This window comes from Artemia sp. Qi Xiang Cuo, chromosome 13 (genome assembly GCF_049724085.1).
Source record: "Artemia sp. Qi Xiang Cuo chromosome 13, ASM4972408v1, whole genome shotgun sequence".
Taxonomy (NCBI): Eukaryota; Metazoa; Arthropoda; class Branchiopoda; order Anostraca; family Artemiidae; genus Artemia; species Artemia sp. Qi Xiang Cuo.
Genome location: NC_142806.1, coordinates 4,916,229 through 4,925,696, shown reverse-complemented (window position 1 = coordinate 4,925,696; position 9,468 = coordinate 4,916,229). Strand labels below are relative to the sequence as shown.

At 31.7% G+C, this 9,468-nt stretch overlaps 1 pseudogene; it reads left to right on the top strand.

The window, feature by feature from the left end:
- Positions 1–759: 759 nt before the first annotated feature.
- On the top strand, positions 760–1,735 carry LOC148944869 (small subunit ribosomal RNA; annotated as a pseudogene; the record flags this gene model as incomplete).
- Positions 1,736–9,468: the final 7,733 nt, after the last annotated feature.

Sequence of the window (9,468 nt, the reverse complement as noted above, 5' to 3'; positions counted from 1 at the left end):
CCCTCGAATCTTTTTGCTTACTAAAAAAGGGCACTAGAACTTTTAATTTCCAATCCAATAAGCCCTCTCTAGATCCTCTAGGATTGCTGGTTCGATACGATCACACCTGTGAAAAACAAACTAAAAAGCAAATAAAAACGCATCTGTGATCTTTCTTCTGGCAAAAATAATGCAAAATTCCACATTTTTGCAAATAAGAGCTTGAAACCTCTAAAGTAGGGTTCTTTGATATATTGAATTTGATGGCATGATCTTTATTAAATTTGTTTGATGTTTCGGGAATGTTTCCCCTTTTTTTTCAAAAAGAACAAATTTTCTCGGGGCCGTTACTTTTGATGGGTAACATTAAACTGAATGAACCATCAACAGGAATTTTTGGTTGGACCATCCAACTGCTACCAGCGAGAGGCCTTTTGGCGATTCTTAGTGCAAGCACAGTGGTTTTGAATGCGCTAGGATTGCAAGAGGAATGCTTTCCAATGGATTAGCGTTTCAATAACACTATAAACTGATGGTGGTTCAGAGTGATTTGGTTTTGACCCACAGTGAATCACTAGGATCCAAGCATCTGTTGAGCTAGACGAATCTTGGATATTGTGGAGTCCTTGATTCGGCAATGATTTTGGTACCATTAGAGCCTTTGACTATGGGATTGAGGGGGTCTTGAAAGGACGATGGCAAGGTGGCCGTACTCCTAGAGAGAAATCTCAATGGTTCACTGTGTTTCTAATGTGCCTGATGGTAACGTGAATGTGTTACCTGGTTGATCCTGCCAGTAGCATATGCTTGTCTCAAAGATTAAGCCATGCATGTCTAAGTACAAGCCCCCAGTGGGCAAAACCGCGAATGGCTCAATAAATCAGTTATGGTTCCTTAGATCGTACCATATCCTACTTGGATAACTGTGGTAATTCTAGAGCTAATACATGCACAAAAGCCCCAATTTCACGGAAGGGATGCTTTTATTAGATAAAGACAAATCGGGCTTCGTCTCGTCTCTTGGTGACTCTGAATAACTATAGCCGAACGCACGGTCTCGCACCGGCGACGTGTCTTTCAAATGTCGGCCTTATCAACTTTTGATGGTAGGCTATGTACCTACCATGGTTGCAACGGGTAACGGGGAATCGGGGTTCGATTCCGGAGAGGGAGCCTGAGAAACGACTACCACATCCAAGGAAGGCAGCGGGCGCGCAAATTACCCACTCCCAGCACGGGGAGGTAGTGACGAAAAGTAACGATGCAGGACTCATCCGAGGCCCTGTGATTGGAATGAGTACACTTTAAATCCTTTAACGAGGATCCATTGGAGGGCAAGTCTGGTGCCAGCAGCCGCGATAACTCCAGCTCCAATAGCGTATATTAAAGTTGCTGCGGTTAAAAAGCTCGAAGTTGGATATGGGTCTCGGTCGGGTGTTGCCGCCTCACGGTGGTCACTGCCTCGATCGGACAATTCATTGGATCGTTCGGGGTGCTCTTAACCGAGTGTCCTGGGTGACCGATACGTTTACTTTGAACAAATTAGAGTGCTTAAAACAGGTGCATCGCGCCTCAATATTACAGCATGGACTGATAGAATAGGACCTCGGCCTTATTATGTTGGTTTTCTGGACTTGAGGTAGGGGTTAACAGTGACGGCAAGGCTCTGTTAATATATTAAACGTATAATATACGTTTTTTTTTATATTAAACATATAATTTTTTTTAATATTTTTTAAAAAAGTTTTGCTATCCGGTTTTATTTTCAAAATGATTGAATTAGTCGCAAAGCAACTTAAAAATAGATTTAAAAACATTTATCATTTTGATCGTTTTTAAGAATTTTGTTCTGTAACTTGAAAAAAAATAAATAAAAGGCGTGAAACGTTGTTAGTCTTTAACAACTCTTCTAATTTAGTGGAATTCTCAAGGATATTCAATTTTCTGTTGGATGACATCACAGAAATCTGTATCGACATTATGATTGCTAAAACATTCTAGCATCAACCCTAATTTAATTGCTTAATTCAGAAAAAATATGAGTCAAACACGTGTTGAAAAGATCTTTAGATACATACTTAAAAAACAATTGAAGTCACAAGACTGAAGAAAAATAAACGTAACTCATAATACTAAAAATAAAACTACAACAGTGCTTGTAGCCTATAAGAATTTAATGTTTATTATAGGATGCCAAAAACCAACGATAAACCTTGATCCAATAATAGAATCCAACCGCCAAAAATAGCTTAGTTGCATATTGTTTTGATTTTGGTTATTGATTGACTTGTGATAGACTGTAGACTATAAAAATTGTTAACCCAGTTCATCTTATATCTTAGATTGAATTCTAGAATCACGAGGAATATAGGAAGTTAATTTTGCAAACCCAAAAGAAGATTACCACGGGTAAGCACATAACAGATAACTAATTCAGATAACAATTGACTAAAGACAAATATAACAACTGACAATCCTCTAATCCCCTCTTTTTTCTGCCCCTCAGCCGTCCAAGGCATGCAATCGAAGTTTCGAGATATAATTCTTTTTATACTACACTTGTAGTTTTCTAGAAAATTTTCAGGAATTCGAAGAAAAAAATTGATTACATACACCGAAAGCAAAATAACTTTCCTCTTGTTAGGTCAAACAAAATTGTATTATAATGAATTCAGTTTAAATATGAGTTAGGTCTGCTATTTTTATCATTTGATCTTTTCATTATGTGATTTTACAGAGATCTTATAATTTGTTCATGAATTTCATTTAGTGAAGAAACCGTTTTAATGTTAAATTCTTCACTCATGGAAAGTTCAATATCGACCAATATTTCGTATTTTAGCTGTAATGTGTTTCGGAGGAATAAAGAAACAGGCATGTAAATATAATATCTAAGAAAAGATGAAATTAATTCTAACATCATAAGTAATATAACTAACTAATCTTGCAGACCTAGAAGCGCATTACAACTGGTTGAAAAGATGTTTAGATAGATAGATAAGTAACAATTGTGATAACAATTGACTAAAGAAATATAGACGGAAGTCATAATACTCAAAGTACAATCTCAACGCTAAATCTCGATCCAGTAAATACAATCCAACCACCAAAAATATCTTGGTTGTATCTTTTTATTATTTTGGTTTTTTGTTGCCTTGCAATAGACTATAGACTATACAAATTGTTAACACAGTTCATCTTATATCATATATGAAATTCTAGAATCCCGAGGACTACAGCAACTTAATTTTGCAAACCCAAAGAAGATTACCACGCGTAAGCACATAACAGATAACTAATTCAGATAACAATCGACTAAAGATAAATGTGACAATTGACAGCCCTCTCATTCCCTCTTTTTTCTGCCCTTCAGCCCTCCAAGACATGCAATCAAAGTTTCAAGATATAAATTTTTTCCAAATTAGTCGAAAGGTCAATAACTATGCCTCGAAGATTACATAGCCCCCAAGAGGCCCAGGGGCTAGGGCTGTAAATTATGCAACTTTCCCATTATTTACATAGAACTTTTGTTGAAACTTTCAATATCCCAAAAAAGGCTATGGTCATAAAATTAAAACTTCCTGGTCATAACAGAAGGTAGAAATTCAAATAAATGTGCCCTGAGAAATCAACATCAAATGGCCCTCTGTATGATATAACCAGCTAGATATAAAAAAGGATGCAAGTGAGCAGAAATATCATTAGACAACTCACTTTTCAAATTATATGGATTGGAGAAACGTTTCTAGCATGTAGCACATTTAAACGGCTTTTCTCCAGAATGACTTCTTTCGTGTCCTGTAAATAAAACGCTAATTTCAGAAGTTCACAACATACACGTAAAAAAACATTCGTTAATAAACACAGAGGTCAGACGGTAAAGTTTTGTAGCGCTATTCAAAAAAAACTAAAATCACTAAAAGCTGAGATGTACCCTCTCAGGGATATCAAATACGAAGTAATCAGAGTGAGCTTTCTTTTTGGCTGGACATTCTGCCACGCTTAATCAAATATTGATCACACATTTGACCAAATGTAAGCTTTAAATATGGAGTAAAATAAGCAGGACTTATTGGATATTTAATTTCTTCAACATTTCTCTTTGGGACGATTTAACTTCAATAGTGCTTTCCTCAGTTTTCCATTCCTCCGTAAAAATGTGTAAAATCAAGCTCTGAGTTTTCCCCTATCACAAAAAAACATCAATGAAAGAAAATAAAAAAAATATAAATTAATAAATTTATATTTATTTACTAAAATTAAAAAACTTTATTTGATAAATACAAAAAAAAAAAAAAACAATAAAAAAAAAATATAATAATTAATGTAACTAATTAATTCTGTAGACTTGGAAGGGGATTACGACGGGTTGAAAATTTGTTTAGATAGATAGCTAAGCAATAATTACGATAACAATTAACAAAACAAGAATAGACGGAAGTCATAATACTCAAAGTAAAAAACAATAACAGAGCTTGTACACTAAAAGAATTTAATGTATATGACAGGATGTCACAAATCTCAACGCTAAATCTCGATCCAGTAAATACAATCCAACCACCAAAAATAGCTTGGTTGCATCTTGTTATGATTTTGGTTTTTGGTTGCCTTGTAATAGACTATAAAAATTGTTAACCCAGTTCATCTTATATCAGATGAAATTCTAGAATCACCAGGAATATAAAGACTTAATTTTGCAAACCCAAAAGAAGATTACCACGGGTAAGCACATAACAAATAACTACTTCAGATAACAATTGAATAAAGAAAAATAGAATTCTTTAGATTTAACTTTAATCGTATTTTCCTCAGTTTTCAAATCCTCCTCAAGAATGTGTGTAACTGAGCTCTGAGTTTTCTTCTCTCATAAGAAAACATGAATGAAAGAAAGTACAAAAAATATAACTGAATAAATTTAGAATTCTTGACGAAAAATGTCCAACTTTATTTTATATATAAAGTAAAAAAAAAAAAAAAAAAAAAAATAATAATAAAAAAAGGACCATTCAAAAAAATATTAAAATTTTAAATTGTAGTCTAAAGAAACATCAAACCAGCAAAAACCACGTTTAATTAAAAAAAAAAAAAATGATTTTTCAAATTTATCCTGTAGCATTGAGAAATTGGATAAATTACAGTGTTTGGTTAGGACTTTTATATCAAGTCATATTACGACTAAAGTTAAAACATGGGTTATTGCTTATAATTCTTTAATAGGCTCTTTTAGACTGATTTAAAAGCTTACAATGGCTAATCATTATTCAATTTTGTGTTTGATTGATTTTAAAAAAGATTTATGCCAAGGAATTGGCCTGTTTGACTTAAAAAATGTACCCTTCATTAATCTAATTTTTTAAATTATTTTTAGTTTATTTCTGATACAGTATTACATTCACCATTTGAATGCATTAATAATACACTTATGATTTTTGTGAAGAACAAGAAAAATAGTATTATAATACACTTCTATATAATTATGAAGATACAGTAAACTCTAGAAAAAAAGAAGAACACATGACTTCCTTTGGTAGACACTCTTATGAACTATTCAATAATTTTACTTGATGACTCATTTTCTTTGTTTAATTACTAAATGAAGCTGTTAAATGCACAATAACTCTTAATGAAGCGTTTTTAAAAGAAAAAAAAATTTATGCATTAGCCAAATAGTCTGTTGAAACAAACTATAAATAGTTTCTCAGTTCAATAGCTTTTTACTTGGTGACTTATTGCTTTTGTTTAATTACTAAATGAAGCTGTTAAATGCACAATAACTCTTAATGAAGCGTTTTTAAAAGTAAAACAAATGTATAAATTAGCCCGTGGAAACAGTCCGTGGAAAGGGCTGGTTAATGAGCAGGGATTCGGCCCAATAGTAACAAAAACCTTAAAAAAGGCATTTTGATAATAAAATATACACAAAAAGATTTGTCTTTTTATAATAGTTTTAAATATATAACAGTCCTTAATTTTATTATTCTTCACCAAAAGCTATAATCCTAAGAAAGTCTGCGTGATGTATAGAAAAGGGGGAAATACCCCCTAACAGTCAACTGATCTTAATGATCGCTTCACACATACCATCAAACATCAAAATTCAGCATAAAATTTAAAGCATTTGTCATTTTGATCGATTTTAAAAATGGATCTTACAAAAAAATAAAAAATAAAAATAAAACAACAGGCGTCAAGCGCTGTTACTCTTCAACAATTCTTTTTGTTTTGCGGACTGTTCTATAAGATTCAAGTTTACAAAATCTTCTATAAGCTATACGGTGTGTAACGAATAACCTTTTAGATAAAACTGTGTTTTCATTTTTTCACACTCGTAGTTTTCTAGAAATTTTTTAGGAATTCGAAGAAAGAAAATTGATTACATACAAAGAAAGCAAAATAACTTTCCTCTTGCCATGGTCAAATGCCTTAAAATGAATTCAGTTTAAATCTGAGTTAGGTCTACTATTATCATTATTTTAGCTTTGCATTATGTGCTATTACAGAGATCTTATAATTTGTTAATGAATTTCATTTCGCGAAAAATCATTTTAATATTAAATTCTTCATTCAAGGTAAGTCCAATACCGACCAATATTTATTATTTTAGCAGTAATATGTTTCCGAGGACTAAAGAAACAAGCATGTAAATATTATATCTAAGAAAAGATGAAATTAATTCTAATATCACAAGTGATATAACTAACTAATCCTGCAGACCTAGAAGCGCATTACGACTGGTTGAAAAGATGTTTAGACAGATAGATAAGTAACAATTATGATAACAATTGACAAAAAAAGTATAGACTTAAGACATAATACTTAAAGTTAAAAAAAATAACGGAGCTTGTACACAAAAAGAATTTAATGTATCTGACAGGATGTCAAAAATCTCAACGCTAAATCTCGATCCAGTAAATAGAATCCAACCACCGAAAATAGCTTGGTTGCATCTTGTTATGATTTTGGTTTTTGGTTGCCTTGTAATAGACTATAGACTATAGAAATTGTTAACCCAGTTCATCTTATATCATAGATGAAATTCTAGAATCACGAGGAATATATCAACTTAATTTTGCAAACCCAAAAGAAGATTACCACGGGTAAGCACATAACAGATAACTAATTCAGATAACAATCGACTAAAGATAAATGTGACAATTGACAGCCCTCTCATTCCCTCTTTTTTCTGCCCCTCAGTCCTCCAAGACATGCAATCAAAGTTTCAAGATATACATTTTTTCCAAACAAGTCGAAAGGTCAATAGCTACGCCTAGAAGATTACATAGCCCCCAAGAGGCCCTGGGGCTAGGGCTGTAAATTATGCAAGTTTTCCATTATTTACATAGAACTTTTCTTGAAACTTCCTGGTCATAACAGAAGGTAGAAATTCAAATAAATGTGCCCTGAGAAATCAACATCAAAAGGCCCTCTGTATGATATAACCAGCTAGATATAAAAAAGGATCCAAGTGAGCAGATATATCATTAGACAGCTCACTTTTCAAGTCAGTTGGATTGGAGAAAGGTTTCTCACATGTAGGACACTTAAACGGCTTTTCTCCAGAATGAATTCTTTCGTGTCCTGTAAATAAAACGCTAATTTTAGAAGTACCCAACATATACGTAAAAAAACAATCGTTAATAAACATAGAGGTCAGACTGTAAAGTTTTGTAGCGCTATTCAACAAAAACTAAAATCACTGAAAGCAGAGATGTAACCTCTAAGGGATATCAAATTCGAAGCATCAGAATGAGCTTTCTTTTTGGCTGGACATTCTATCACGCTTAATCAAATATCGATCACACATTTGACCAAATGTAAGCTTTAAATATGGAGCAAAATGAGCAGGAATTGCGGGATATTTAATTTCTGCAACATTTCTCTTTGGGAAGATTTAACTCCCATCGTATTTCCTCAGTTTTCAAATCCTCCTCAAGAATGTGTGAAACTGAGCTCTGAGTTTTCTTCTCTCATAAGAAAACATGAATGAAAGAAAGTACAAAAAATATAACTGAATAAATTTAGAATTCTTGACGAAAAATGTCCAACTTTATTTTATAAATAAAGTAAAAAAAAACAAAAAAAAAACAAAACAATAATAATAAAAGGACCAAAAAAAAAAAATATTAAGATTTTAAATTGCAGCAAAAAGCAAAAGAAAAACAGCAAAAACCACGTTTAATTAAAAAAAAAAAAAAAAAAAAAATACTTATTTTTAAAATTTCTCCTTTAGCATTTAGAAATTTGATAAATTACAGTGTATGGTTTGGAATTTTATATCGTCATATTACGAATAAATTTAAAAAATGGGTTATTGCTTATAATTCTTTAATATGCTCTTTAAGACTGATTTAAAAGCTTACATTGGCTAATCCTTATGCATTTTTGTGTTTGATTGATTTAAAAAAAGATTTATGCCAAGAAATTGGCCTGTTTGACTTAAAAAGTGTACCCTTCATTAATCTAATATTTAACATTATTTCAATTTATTTCTGGTACAGTATTACATTCACCATTTGAATGCATTAATAATACACTTATGCTTTTCGTGAAAAACAAGGAAAATAATATTATAATACACTTCTATATAAAAATGAAGATACAGTAAACTCTAGAAAAAAAGAAGAACACATGACTTCCTTTGGTAGACACTTTTATTAACTATTCAATAATTTTACTTTATGACTCACTGTATCTTTTTAATTACTAAATGAAGCTGTTAAGTGAATAACAACATTTACTGCAGAGTTTTTAAAGTAAAAAACAGAAACGTCTACATTAGTCAAATAGTCCGTTGAAACAAACTATAAATAAGGAACGTCTCAGTTCAATAGCTTTTTACTTGATGACTTATTGCTTTTGTTTAATTACTAAATAAAGCAGTTAAATTCACAATAACTCTTAATGAAGCGTTTTTAAAAGCAAAAAAAAATGTATACATTAGCCAAACAGTCCGTTGAAACAAACTATAAATAGTTTCTAAGTTCAATAGCTTTTTACTTTGTGACTTATTGCTTTTGTTTAATTACTAAATGAAGCAGTTAAATGCACAATAACTCTTAATGAAGCGTTTTTAAAAGAAAAAAAAATATATGCATTAGCCAAATAGTCCGTTGAAACAAACTATAAATAGTTTCTAAGTTCAATAGCTTTTTACTTTGTGACTTATTGCTTTTGTTTGATTACCATTAAATGAAGCAGTTAAATGCACAATAACTCTTAATGAAGCGTTTTTAAAAGGGAAACAAATGTATAAGGCTGAATGGGCTGAATGGAAAGGGCTGTTTAATGAGGAGCGACTCGACCCTCATATAACTAACTAATAAATGATAAGATAAATAAAGAAAATGATAAAATAAAAAATGATGATAAGATAAATATTCTCATTTAAGTTTTAATAATTAACTACATGATTTTCCTGAGTAATGGTATATTCTATTGGTTGTTTTCTTTTTCAAATAATTTAGGATAACGAAGAGTAAGTAAAGACTG